The sequence below is a fragment of the Myotis lucifugus genome, unplaced genomic scaffold, assembly GCF_000147115.1.
Source record: "Myotis lucifugus unplaced genomic scaffold, Myoluc2.0 scaffold_1289, whole genome shotgun sequence".
NCBI lineage: Eukaryota > Metazoa > Chordata > Mammalia > Chiroptera > Vespertilionidae > Myotis > Myotis lucifugus.
The window spans coordinates 1-14,602 of NW_005872337.1; the positions used below are offsets into that span (position 1 = coordinate 1).

The 14,602-nt window shown below is 41.3% G+C and overlaps 1 long non-coding RNA gene and 1 pseudogene across 1 annotated transcript; one reads left to right on the top strand and one right to left on the bottom strand.

Moving 5' to 3' along the window:
* Positions 1-2,970: 2,970 nt before the first annotated feature.
* On the bottom strand, positions 2,971-12,387 carry LOC106695437. Its single transcript, XR_001346533.2, has 3 exons — positions 12,246-12,387; positions 11,830-11,891; positions 2,971-3,412 (listed from the first exon to the last, which is right to left on the bottom strand). It is a non-coding gene; the product is annotated as an uncharacterized LOC106695437 (long non-coding RNA).
* Positions 4,510-4,900, top strand: LOC102436337 (annotated as a pseudogene).
* Positions 12,388-14,602: the final 2,215 nt, after the last annotated feature.

Genomic DNA, 14,602 nt, shown 5'->3' on the forward strand with positions numbered 1-14,602 from the left:
CCCCAAGTGCACAAATTTTTGTGCACCGGGACTCTAGTAATAATATAAGCTTCTTCCTCAAGATTCTAGGAAAAGAAGCCCTTGGGGCTAGTCATACCTGCTGTACATAACAGAAACAAACTCAAAACTAGTCATATCTCCTGTGCCTAACAGAAACAAATGCAATACTATTCTGGATGGACTATGCCTCAGTCCATGCTGTATAATATTGTAGACAAAGCCCCATTGAAAATGAACCCACCGTCCAAAACTACACAAACAATATAATGAGTGTCCACTGAGTGGCAGTGTGGTGTGACCAGCATAGTGCAGGCTTTTTTTTATTGTTGTTGTTAATCCTCACCCAAGGATATTTTTCCATTGATTTTTAGAGAGAGTGGAAGGGAGGAGTAGAGACGGAGAGAAACATCGATGTAAGAGAGACACATCAATTGGTTGCTTCCCACAGCCAGGGCTGGGAATGAAGCCTGAAACCAAGGTACATGCCCTTGACCGGAATCAAACCCGGGACCCTTCAGTCTGTGGGCTGACACTCTATCCACTGAGCCAACTCAGCTAAGACTGTAGGCTTTTTTTTTTAAAATATATTTTTATTGATTTTTTACAGAAAAGAAGGGAGAGGGATAGAGAGTTAGAAACATCAATGAGAGAGATCGATCAGCTGCCTCCTGCCCACCCCCCAACGGGGATGTGCCCGCAACCATGGTACATGCCCTTGACCGGAATCGAACCCGGGACCCCTCAGTCTGCAGGCCGACACTCTATCCACTGAGCCAAACCAGTTCGGCAAGACTGTAGGCTTTTAATGCAGAGATACCAGGGTTCAAAACTGGCTGTGTCTAGCCAACATAACTACTGTAATCTTCAGTTTCGTCATCTGTAAGATGAAGATGACACTATATTCATCACGGTACTTTTGTAAGGGTTAAATGAGAATAAAAACATGCAAAAACTCCTGGTATATAGTACCCAATTTTTAATTTTTTCATTTTAATGAATTTCTCTTGGGATTTAGTTTCAGGAGAAAACAGTTTCTCCTTACCAACTTTGTGCTTTTTTTAATTAGCTAATTAGAGCTATTTAACACAAGGACTTTCCCTTTTGCCTTGACCAACAAGAAACTTAAAACTAAACCTTATTGTTTCATCATCCCTATGCCCCTTAAAAATTTGAAATATATGGATAATGAAGTGCAATACGTATCTCAATCCTGTGTCTTTTAAGCAACTTTAAACTCTTTTTTGGAGGAATTACAGTGTAAATAAGTAATGGAATGATGCCTTATAGTCATTTTCTCATTGTTTCAGACTTTGTCAAACTTCATTCAACTATCTCATCTCTGTTATTTTTGTTTAACCCAAGCTTGGAAATTTCTATTTGAAGAGTTCAAAAAGCAATATGACTCAGAATGATTCAATCTGTAACATTATGGTAGCAAAAGAGCTTACACTTTCAAAGTTCATGGATGCTGATGCCAGGTTATGGACCACGTGATGAGGAATGTACCAGTGGGTAGCAGAAGTGACAAACTCATCAATGATGTATTTTTTTTTTCCTCAGAGCAAAATAGAAGCTGCAGAGATAGTTAAGTACTTGGTGTTTGTGGGGAGCCGATATAGGGTTAAGCCTCGGACTGACCTGTTGGCAAAGTCACAAACAAGTCCCAGCTTAGAGGGCACAGCCCTCTTAGCATAATTAGGCTTGACCTTATGATGCTCCCTAGATCTTACCTGGGAAGCTAATGGGCTGAGGGAAGTGCAACAAGAACAAAAACAACTGAAACTCACAAGAACAGTGTAAACAAGTGAAACTCACAAGAACTGTGTAACTTTGGTAACCACTACCTCGTTTAACTCTGACTATAAAAATAAAGGCTCAGTTTGCCTTGGGATCTTTCTCTGTGGCCTCAGCCAGGCACAGGAAGATCCACGGAGACTAAAGAGAGCTAGAGAGTTCTGAACACTGTCTCCGTGTAAAACATTCTTTGCCGACTCCGTCCACACCTTTGGGAACCCCTGGACCACTGGGGCTGGACCCCAGCAGGTGTTCTCTTTCTCATTTTATAATGGTTCTTATTTTTTGTGGTTACTAAAAGCTAAGGATTAGTAATGGTGAGAATATCTCTTCTCTGAGTCCCTCACAAGTAGCTATTCTTCACCATAAAGACAGATAAGCAAAGACAACCAGAATGTACTTCTTAGAACAGTGTATATCTGCTTTAAGAACTATTGCTGAATTGTCTGCTTAGTTTGCCCTTAGGGTTAATAATGGGTTAGTTGAGCCTTTATGTAGAAAGAGTTGGGCAAATAGAGTACCAGACATATTGTGGATACTCAATAAAATACTATGGCTGTGAAACTCGCAAGAAAGAAAGCCAAGAGATGCATGCTGGCTTGAATTACAACAGGGTATTACACTTCATCCTGAGATCTCCTGGATCTCAGTAAGACTAGACAGACTCTCTTTGATTCTGAACAAGAAAAAAAAAATTTTTTTTAAACCACATTCTTCTTCCTAATACTCTTCCTCCATTTCAACTCAGATTTTTTTTTTCTCTCTCCCTCTCTAAAGTCTAGACTAACTATGGCAGAGTCTGCAAAGTACTGTATTTGTTTAACTCACTGGGTGGCCTAACAATGCCCACTCCTGGGACACATAAAGATAAAGGGTCCACCAGTCCAGACCATTTCTTGACAATTTCTTGGAGGAAAATGAGCAAAATACAAATCAAAAGAACATCTGAAAATCCATCCTGTATAATAGAAAGCAAGAGATCTATAACTAAAGCAAGTTGTTAGTTGGTGGATTCACTATGAACAATTTGGCTACATCTGGTAAAATTAGAGAAAGTATGGTGAGAATTCACATGTGTTGGAAATCCCAGCAGATCAAAGACTCTTAGCTTAACTCTTTCCTAGAAGTAGATCTAAAAACATCTGCCACTCCCCGCCCCCCCACCCACCTCAAATGTCTTCCTCTCTAAATGTGCATGTTACGTTGAAAGGAGGAATTCCAAGAGCAGAATATAATCATCTAACTTTTGGAGATGAAGGCTTTAGCAAAATTATTTTACTAGATAAATAATGCAGTTATCACATTACAAAAAATTTTTGGCCCATGGTCAAAAAGCAACCACGGGTTTAAAAATCATTTAGTAAACGTCAAATATTTCCTTTGGTTATTCCTATTCATAGACAATAATCAGCTTCATTCTTTAAATTTGGATCAAAAAAGTCTGTTTCCACACAGCCAAGACAAATGTCCTTGTTGGTTTGGAAAGGGCTTTCCTAGGACAAATGCTGTTAAACTGGTAGGCCCCCGCCAACTACACAAGCATTTTTTCTTGAAGTAAAGTCTTGTTCTCTGGTCTTCTCCTATGGTGTTCCTTCAGAGACACCCAGGGATTAGAGACCTAAATGAGAAAAAAAAAAAAAAACTTTATATAGGAAAATATTTTTATATCAAGATTGGAAAGAATTTCTTCTCTATATATTTTATGCTTTTTATTATGGGAAAATTTTAACATATACAGAATTAGATAGAATAGTATAATGAACCCCCATTGTACCTATTGCTCAGCTTTGACAATTACCAACTCATGGCCAATCTTGCACCAGCAACTCCCTCCCCACATTATTTTGAGGAAAATTTCACGCATTACACTATTTCATCTGTAAATATTTGAAACTGTATCTCTAAAAGAAAAGGGACTCTACCCAAAAAAGACCTTAATATCATTATTACACTAAAAAAACTTTTATACTAATTACTTGAGCTGGTCAAATTGCTGGTCAGGAAGGATTTCTTGAAAGAAAGGAAGAAGTCTCTTGGAAAAGGAGGGAGAAGAAGCCAAGGAGAAGGAAAGAAAGAAAGGGAGGGAGGAAGGGAAGGAGTAAATAAGACAAACCATAAATATAAAGCAAAAGGCACAGCTCTAAAGGAATAACTTGATGCATTCTACCACATAATTTTTTAACTTATTTATTTGAGATACCATAAACAAAATTAACAAATAGTCCAGAGAATGGAAGAAGATATTTGCAATGCATATAACAGACAAATGGTTGTTATACTGAATATATAAAGAACTACACAAATAAGGAAAAGAAAAATAATCCTAAGAAAATTTTATAAAGTATGTGAACTGGCATAGCTAAGGATGGTCAATAGCACCAGTAATCAGGGAAGTGCAAATTAAAATCATAGTGAAATACCAGTTCACACAGTCAAACTGGTAAATATTAGAGTCAGACATATACTAGTGTTGGCAAAGACGTGATCAATGGGGACACATCCACCACTGGTATGAGAATAAATTCCCCTAATCTATATCAGGGACCCCTGTTATTTTCTTCATAAAGACAGGGACCATAAGCTTGAAAATACTGGATTTGATAGAAACAAGAGAAAAGAAAATTGATAATGGTAGATGCCATTATCAAAATTTTTTGAAAATGTACAGAAAAGGGAATCACAGAGTGAAGAGTTTGTCGTTGCTGTGGACTAACAATGGACACTCAGAAGGACATCCAACCCCAAAAACAGCAGCCAATGATATATATCTGTGGAGAATGTCATACAGGAAATGAAATTAAATCCAGGGATACAATCAGATACAGAGAATGTAGATACAGAATAATGTGCAAGAAAAGGACTAAAAGATTGGTGGTTTTTGATGCTCAGTGAAATATGGAATTCAAAAGAATATCTTTGTTATCATTTAGACTTGCTGTAATTGTATAACTTTTGATTAGTGTACTTATCTTTATTAACACAACTATATACACATGATTTCATTTTTAAAACAATATTGTATTTAGGTATCTATTAATAGTTTATAGCCTGGCTGGCATGGCTCAGCAGTTGAGCATTGACCTATGAACCAGGAGGTCACGGTTCGATTCTCAGTCAGGGCACATGCTCGGGTTATAGGCTCAACCCCAGTAGGCGGCGTGCAGGAGGCAGCTGATAAATGATTCTCTCTCATCATTGATGTTTCTGTCTCTCGCCCTCTCTCTTCCTCTCTGAAATCAATAAGAAATATTTTTTTTAAAAAATAGGTTATATAAAGAAATTATTTTTTGTTCAATTACATGATATGTAATTTAATGTTATTGTATATGTCATGTCACGATGAAGGTCAAAAGTGCTTCCCCAAACCACACTTTTAATGAAAACCTAAAATCACTGGGGCCTTTGTTAAAAAAAATGTTTTCACCCTGGCTGGTTTTTCTCAGTGGTCAGAGCCAAATATACCTCTGTTGCAGGCTCCAGCCCCGACCCCAGTCAGGGCAAATGCAGGAGGCAACCAATCGATGCTTTCTCATATCTATGTTTCCCTTTCTCTGTCTTTCCCCCATCCCTTTCACTCTCTGTAAAAAAGAAAAATCAATGGGAAAAAATATCCTCAGGTGAGGATTAACAAAACAAAAAATTAAATAATAAAGTTTTCTAGGCCGGCCAGTGTGCTTAGTGGTTGAGTGGTGGCCCATGATCCAGGAGGTCACGCTTTGATTCCTCATCAGTGCACATACCTGGGTTTCAGGCTTGATCCCCAGTAGGATGTGTGCAGGAGGTGGCCAATCGATGTTTCTCATCGATGTTTCTAGCTATACCTCTCCCTTCCTCTCTCCAAAAAATCACTAAAATACATTTTTAGAAAATGAAATAAAATAAAGTGTTCTAGGGCTCTCTATAAAAAAAAAGCACAGAAAAAATTTTAATGTACAGAAATTTTTTTTAATTATGTACAGAAAACTAATACAAAAATCAAATCTTTGGCCCTAGCAGGTTTGGCTCAGTGGACAGAGCATTGGTCTGTGGACTGAAGAATCATGGGTTTGAATCTGGTCAAGCGCACATGCCCGGGTTGCTGGCTCAAGCCCCAGGAGAGGGTGTGTAGGAGGCAGCCGATCAATGATTCTCTCTCATCATTGATGTTTCTATCTCTCTCTCTCTCCCCTCTCCCTTCCTCTCTGAAATCAATAAAAATATATATATTTTTTAAATCAAATCTTAGTTGTAACATTCACAAGGTAAAAAACGCGTACTACTAAAACTAGTTTTGGCAAATCAAAAAAGAAAATGGAGATTAAAAATGGCGGCAGAGTAAGTGGATGCTGCACGCACGCACTCCCAGAAACAAACTGGAATTACAACTAAAATACAGAAAAATTTCCTGAATAATCAACAGAACACTTGCAGGAGAGTACCCTGATACCCAAGGACCAAAAGTGGAGTCTGCATAGAGACTGGTAGGAGAGGCAGAGGCACAAAAGGGCTGGCCAGGCACCCACAGATGGTAACTGAGGTTCCAGGAAGATATCTCAGCTGTGGGGGTGGCCACTGAAAACTCTGGGGTCTAATCCCCAAGCTGGGCCCCCCCCAGCAGAGAGCACCACAACTGAGAAGAGTACCCACATAACACATGGCTGTAAAAAGCAGCAGGAGTGCTGTCTGCCAGAGAACAAAGGCTGGAAATTCAGGTATCCTCTTAAAGGGCCAACACACAAAATTCCCTGTGGAGCCACCCACCTTGTGCTCCGGCAGAGGGAGGATGGAGTGGACTGCAACTGTGTGAGCAGAAGCCAAGATTGGGACTCAGGAGTTAGAGCTCAGAAGGCAGACACCCCCACTTTCCTGTGCTGAGTCATTCCCTCACACTGAGAAGGTCATCTTTCCCACACAGACATCTTTCCCACACTTCCCTCAAGGGGAAGACAGTTGACCAACACTATTGTAAAACACCTTGCCTTGAGGCTACTTAAGAGACTAAAAATAACAATTAACCTCCAGGCAGAAGCAACTGCCCCATCCTGTTTTAAAAAAACTCTGGCCACAACTGAGGACAATTTCCTGGGGGCAATTCAAGTCGGAATCCTAATAATCTGTAATCAGAGGCGGTCTCTGGAGGCTGTGAGTCTTTGCCTGATCTAATTAGTCAGAAACAGCATTTGACACTATCCTCTACTAGAGATTGAGAGACATAGAGGATCTGCCTAATACATAGTCACAAACCCAAACAGACAGCCAAAATGAGGAGACAAAGAAACAAACCCCAAATGAAAGAACAAGAGATTTCTCCAGCAGAAAAGATAAATGAAGCAGAGATAACAGAGTTCAGAGTAATAATGGTAAAGATGCTCAACTGCATAAATAAAGATATAGTAACTATGAAAAAACAACAGTTGGAAATAAAGAATGACATCCTATATAATAAAAGAGAAACATGCAAATTAGCAGTCCCTCTGCTATGCTCAAGCCATGCCCACCAGCCAATCGGCATGATATGCAAATTAACCTAACACAGGTGGCGGTGGCCATGGAGCTGAAGGCTTGGGTTGCCCCCGGTGACCGACAGAGGAAGCCAAGTTTCCCGCCTGCCCTGGCCTCCGCTGAAGGAGTGGCTGGGGGCCTGGGTCGCCGGGAGTGGGGTGGAAACTATGCAGCCAGGAGCAGGAACTTCCCGGGGCAGGCGCCAGGCAGCTGGGAGCAGGGCGGGAACTACGCAGCCGGGAGTGGGGCGCTGGGCAGTCAGGAGCAGGGCAGGAACTTCCCGGGGCGGGCGCCAGGCAGCCAGGAGCGGGGCGGGAACTTCTGCCGCATCGCCATGGCAACGTGGCAGAAGTTCCCGCCCCATAGCCGCTTGCTCATTCACTTACTCGCACATTCATTCACTCATTCACTTACTCACTCACTCATTTATTCACTCACTCACTCACTCGGTCAGCAAACACTCCCAGGTCCCTGGCACCAGGCCAGGCACTGAAGGTGAAACAGGATAAGACAGAGCTATGTCCTCAAGATGTTAGTAATTCAGTAGGGCGAAGCAGGCACATGAACGAGGCAGTTGTATGCACAGACGCACTGTACTGGGTTCGGTGAGGGCTGTAACTAACGCCGACTTTGTTCTCTTGATAAGATGGGGCCTCAGGAGCCAGGCCGCCCCAAGCCTGTAGGCCTGCGCCTAGGCCCGGAGTGGCCAGGGTCCCGGAACATGACAGAGGGTGCAGGTCGGGCTAAGGGATCTGCCTCCCCACCCCCGTGCATGAATTTCGTGCACCAGGCCCCTAGTAGTACAAATAAAGAACACATTGGAAGGAATACACAGCAGATTAGGGGAAGCTGAGGATCGAATCAGTGAATTAGAAGACAGGGTTGAAAAAATCACTCAATCAGAGAACCAAAAAGAAAAAACAATGAAAAAACAGGAGGACAGCTTAAGGGAGCTATGGGACAATGTGAAACAATATTAGAATAGCAGATGTACCAGAAGAGGCAGGAAGGGAGAGAGGGATAGACAACGTGTTTAAAGAAAAAATGGCAGAAAACTTCCCTAACTGGTAAAGAAAAAAGTCAAACAAGTTCAGGAGGCACAGAGAACCCCAAACAAGAAGAATCCAAACAGGCCCACGCCCAGACACATCATAATTAAAACGCCAAAAAGTAAGGACAAAGAGAGAATATTAAAGGCAGCAAGAGAAAAGCAAACTGTCACCTACAAAGGAGTTCCCATAAGGTTGACATCTGATTTCTCATCAGAAACTCTACAGACCAGAAGGGAATGGCATGAAGTACTCAAGGATCTGAAATTAAGGATCTGAAACCAAGATTACTATCCAGCAAGGCTATCATTCAAAATAGACGGTCAAATAAAGAGCTTCCCAGACAAAAAATGGCTAAAGGAGTACATCACCACCAAGCCAGCATTATAAGAAATGCTAAAAGGACTGCTGTAATAAGAAGAAACAGAGAGAAACCTAGGCATACAGAATTAAAATGGCAATAAATAAGTACCTATCATTAATAACCTTAAATGTAAATGGATTAAATGCTCCAATCAAAAGGCATAAGGTAGCTGAATGGATACAAAAACATGACCCAACTATATGCTGTCTACAAGAGACCCACCTCAAAACAAAAGACACGCACAGAATGAGAGTGAAGGGATGGAAAAAAAATTTCCATGCAAATGGAAAAGAAAAAAAGCTGGAGTAGCAATACTCATATCCGACAAAATAAACTTCAAAATGAAGGCCATCACAAGAGACAACAAAGTTCACTACATAATACTAAAGGGATCAATCCAACAAGAGGATATAACCCTGGAAGGGAAGGAGGAATGTGGAGTGAATGCTGATGGATATGGGATGTTCTTTTGGGAGTGATAAAATATTCTAAAATTGGTAATGGTTGCATAATTGTGAATATCCTAAAAATATTGAATGGTACACTTTAAAGGGGTGACTTTCATGGTATGTGAATAATATCTCAATATAGCTATTATTAAAAATACACATTTGAAAAATCTTGACTGGCCTTCTCTTATTCATGTCTGTTAACACATATTTTTCATGTTACATTTTCCATGTCTGTATAATTTCTGTCTATGATTTAAAACCCTACATCTTTTGTAATAAAGCACGCTAAACAAAGGATTTCCACCTTAAATAAATTACTAGGAGGTTGCTTTTCTCAGATGCTGTTTTTGTATATGGTTTGTATAATTTAGGTAACCAGCTGCTACTTATTATCATGATTGAATTAATATCACAGGTAACTGATAGTGGATCTGATAAATGTGTCTGTGAGCTAATGAATTGAAACAGGTATTTATAAATATAGAATTTGAAACTATTTAAACTACATTTCACTATTTACTCCATGTCACTGCTGCTATCCTCTAGCTTATTACCTCTTCACGTGACACAGACTGCTAAATTCCTTTATTGTGAGGTCATATTCTTAAATTAAAAAGCATTAGAGATGAGACATGTAAAACCTAAAATGAGTTTTGTGGCTCAGAGAGTGAGTCACAGAATTAGACTTCAACACATCTCCCATTACATTTCTTTCTTTTTATTAGAGAGGTGTTTTTTTTATTATTATTATTCTAGAGAGAGAGAAGAATCGAGAGAGAGAGAGAGAGAGAGAGAGAGAGAGAGAAACATTGATTTGTGGTTGCTTCCTGTACGTGCCCTGACTGGGGATCTTACCCGAAACCTTGGTGCATAGGGAGGACACTCTAACCAACGGAGCTACCCAGCCAGGGCCCATTACATTTATTTCCTAGTTATAAGCTCAAATTTGAATTTAGAAAAGTACACGATGTGACTCCTTACCAGTCTTTTAGCTCGGGCGTGGGGTAGGAGGGATGTGTCAGAATAAAGGAGGCACGTGGGTAGAAAGGTACATTTTGAAGTTGTGAGTGTCTTCATGCTTACATTTGTCTTTGTCAGGAAGTGGCTGTGGGAGCTGAGAGTGATGTGTCTTGACAAGGAGTGGGGCTCAAACAGAATTTTTCTGCATAACCTTCCAAATGCATTGTTTTAGATAGCACCTGAAAAAATGATCTTGAACTTTTACATGCCACGGAACTCTATCAAGATCGTTTCTCGGGAGAATATGCATTAGGAGGTGTTCACTTTTCCAATTTTCTAAGGACTCTTGAGTAAACTAACTTTAGCTGAGTCTTACAAATCAATACAATGAGGCTTGGGATGCTACATGACTGTTGCCTGTAAGAGTAAAAGCATGCTCTCACCTTCATTCACTCTGCACTGGTGGTAACAACAGCTCTTGGGTTCCTATTCCTGTGCTGGAAGCTTTACATACACTATCTCACTTGATCCTCACCATGATCCCAAGAGGGAAAAGGTAACATAATCCATTTTATACACGAGAATAAACCCTTAGCGCAGTTAAGTAAATGACACTACTGTGTCAGAGCTGAGATTCCATTCAGATCCAGCCTCTTTTTTATTTTTTCAATTGATTTCAGAAAGGAAAGGAGAGGGAGAGAGAGACAGAAACATCAATAATGAGAGAGAATCATTGATCCGCTGCCTCCTGCACGCCCCCACTGGAGAGCAACCCAAGCACGTGCTCTGACCCCTACCCAGGAATCGAACTGTGGCTTCCTGGTTCGTAAGTCCATGCTCAACCACTGAGTTATGGCAGCCAGACTAGAGCCATCCTCTTTGAGGTTACTCTCATTTGGTTCCTAATGGTTGTTTCTCACTGCCATCCCTGTGTCCAGCAATGGGAAAATTAGAGCTCAGATGTGTGTTCTAGTACTGAATTGTTCAGGATCATACCTGTTCATTGTGTTTGGGCTTGAAATTGCTAAAGAGAACATCTGTGGTGTGGTAGGAAAAATAATGGCCCCCAAAAGATGTCCCTATCCTAAACCCCAGAACCCAGAACATAAGGATTAATATAATGATTTTGAGATGAGATATTTAGAATTACCCAGGGGTCCCAACCAATCACAGTAGTCGTTAAAAGTGGAGGAGGGAGGCAGGAGAGAGTCAGAGACAGGATGACTAAAGCAGATGTGAGGGTGGCGCAATTGCTGTCTGGGAGCCACAAACCAAGGTACATGGCAGCCTCTAAGCTGGAAAAGGCAAGAAAACAGATTCTCCTCTACCGTCTCCAAAAGCAACGAAGTGCTGCCAATAGTCTTGATTTTAGCCCCATAAGAATCATTTCTGACTGCTGGCCTCCAAAATTGTAAGACAATAAGTTTGTGTTGTTTTTAAGCCATAAATGTGTTATAGCAGCCACAGGAAACTAATATAGATGATATTTAACATTCAGATCCTTCCACGACACAGGGGCCAAAATTCATGCAGCAATGCTTCATAATGCTGTCCCTTTACCACGTAAGCGGTGGTAGGTGTTATAAATAACAGGTATGAAGAGAAGGAGTTGCTACTGCCCCTGAGGTTCTAAGGGCCGGCCTCACAATCTTCAGGAGCTTCCTTTTTGTTCTCTTAACAGCACTGAAGCATCTTAAATTCATTACTTCATCATCTATTGAGCACCTACTATGTTCCAGGTTCCAGAAATTCAAAGATGAGTAGGACTCAGATTCATAAGGAGCTTGCAGTCTAGTAGGGTGGCAGAACACATAAACAAGTTATTTCAAGGCAACAAGATATCTGCAAAGACAAAAATATCTTTAAGAAAAGAATCCTAGAGCATGGGAGATGAACTCTGCTTAGGGAAGGTGAAAGGAGCAGGGAGGTTTGGAGAGGGGTTGATGTCACAACTGGGGGTGTCTAACATCTTCGGAATCCCCAGCTTTGGTGGGAGAGGTTCTGACACCTAATCTAGGGGACCCCAGATCTAGTTTCTGTGAGGGCTGTGGCCTCTGTGGAATCTCTTTGCTGCAAATTTAAAGGCTGAGAAGAGAGGGAGTCCCTGAGAGGAAGAGTACAGGAAGGAGAATTGCTGATACCGACACATAGCAGATGCTTGGAGCCATTCTCCATGATTTCCATGGAATTTCAAAAGAGAGAAAGAGCCTTGCTGGTGTGGCTCAGTGGTTGAGCATCGACCTAAGAATCAGGAGGTTGGAGTTGGATTCCAGATCAGGGCACGTGCCCACGTTGTGGGCTTGATCTCCAGTGGTGGGAGGGAGGGGGGGTGTATGTGCAGGAGGCAGCTGATCAATGGTTCTCTCATCATTGATGTTTCTATCTCTGCCTCTCTTTTCCACTCTGAAATCAATAAAAAAAAAATATATTTTTTTAAAAAGAGAGAAAGAAAGTGAAAGGTTTCATAAACTATAATGTACCAGCTATATGTTAAAGTATTATTATCTACTTGCTTGGGATTCATGCTTAGATATTGGGAAATTTCTTCTCAATTTTTTGTCTCTAAACTAAGTCATTCTTCCTCTTAAGAAAATAAACACAACAATGGACATAAAAACTAGATCTAGGTTTCCTGAGCAATACTTAAGCATGCTCCATTTAAAATATGTTGATTTTGGATACAAGAATTTATCATTTTGTACAGACTAGCACATAACCCCTTCTCATTATGATTTTCTATCCCTAAACTTATTTAATCCTGAGAAGGTATGCCCACTATTTCCTGAGAAACGCTGATATAGTAGGAAACTGAACTTTAAAGCTGGAAAGTACTTTAAAGATCATTTAATCAGAACTTGTTTTACAGATGAAGCATCTAAGGTCTGCAGGGGTGGAAAGCCCACGGAGGTGACAGAGATGGGGCAGTGCCAACATTAATACCCAAATCCCTCCAACTCCCAGCCCCAAGGACACTGCACTGCTGGCTTATTTTCCTTCAAGGTTTATCTGGACTTACTATTTTGTTCCCAACATTTTTAGGCAGTAAAAATTCTACCTTTTTAAGTGCAAGTCTTTTTTCACAAAATAAGTTTCACTACTGATCAGGGTTTTAAATTCATTTAACCGATTTTACAAGTGAAGAAAGTAAAGTAGAAATTGTACATGTTAAGGAGAAAGGTAGCATAAATCAGCCCAAAGTAATTAAATACGTAAAGTGTTTAAAAACATTTTCATTATAAACTCATGAGTTCATTTAAATCAGGGTTCCTCAAACTTTTTAAACAGGGGGCCAGTTCACTGTCCCTCAGACCGTTGGAGGGCCGGACTATAGTTTAAAAAAATAGTATGAACAAATTCCTATGCACACTGCACATATCTTATTTTGAAGTAAAAAAACAAAACGGGAACAAATCCAATATTTGTATTTGCATGTGGCCCGCGGGCCGTAGTTTGAGGACCCCTGACTTAAATACTTATGAACATTGTCCTCAAAGTATACAGTGGCATTTTTTTCTATGACAAATGGCATCCTTGTTAAACAGTGAAAAGGTTGGTTAGAGAAGAGCCTTGGCTGTTCCACAAGCTGGAAGGTGATTGCCAAGAACAGGGAGCAATCTCTACTCTTGGGCCCACTGGGTGACCTGCGGGGGCGTCAGGGCGGGGGCTTGTAGGAAGGCCTCCTAGCAGAGCTCCATCCACTCCTACCAGGTCTGACACAGAAAAGGCTATCCCCAAGGGATGCTACGGCCAATGTTCCCCTATCATTTCAACCACAGACTTTAGACAGTGATTTTCCACCTGTTTATCATTTTGTTTTTTCCGGAGTCAATCAACTGGGTAATCCCTAGAGCAGTGGTTCTCAACCTGTGGGTCGCCACACCTTTGGGGGTCGAAAGACCCTTTCACAGGGGTCACCTAAGACCATCGGAAAACACATATAATTACATATTGTTTTTGTGATTAATCACTATGCTTTAATTATGTTCAATTTTAACAATGAAAATACATCCTGCATATCAGATATTTACATGACGATTCATAACAGCAGCAAAATTACAGTTATGAAGTAGCAACGAAAATGATTTTATGGTTGGGGGTCACCACAACATGAGGAACTGTATTAAAGGGTCGCGGCATTAGGAAGGTTGAGAACCACTGCTTCAGACAGTGATTTTCCACCTGTTTATCATGTGTTTTCCGGAGTCATTGGATCAGCTGGGTAACCCCTAGTGTTTCCCTCATCTAACTGGAGGAAGGGGATCTGACAAGTCACCCCGTCTCGCATGGGGGGCTTTCCAAAATGACTCCAAGGGTTGGAATCCAGCCCCTTCGCAGGGAAACCCCCGGCGGAGAGAAGCCTCCTCCGAGCGTCACCGCCTCACGCGCACCCGACCGAGCGCAGCGCCCCGCGGAGGCAGCGCGGAGACGCCCCTCGTGAGCCGCGCCGCCTGGCGGTACCCGGGAAGGAGGCGGCTCCGGGAGCAGGCCCGCCGGTGCGCGGC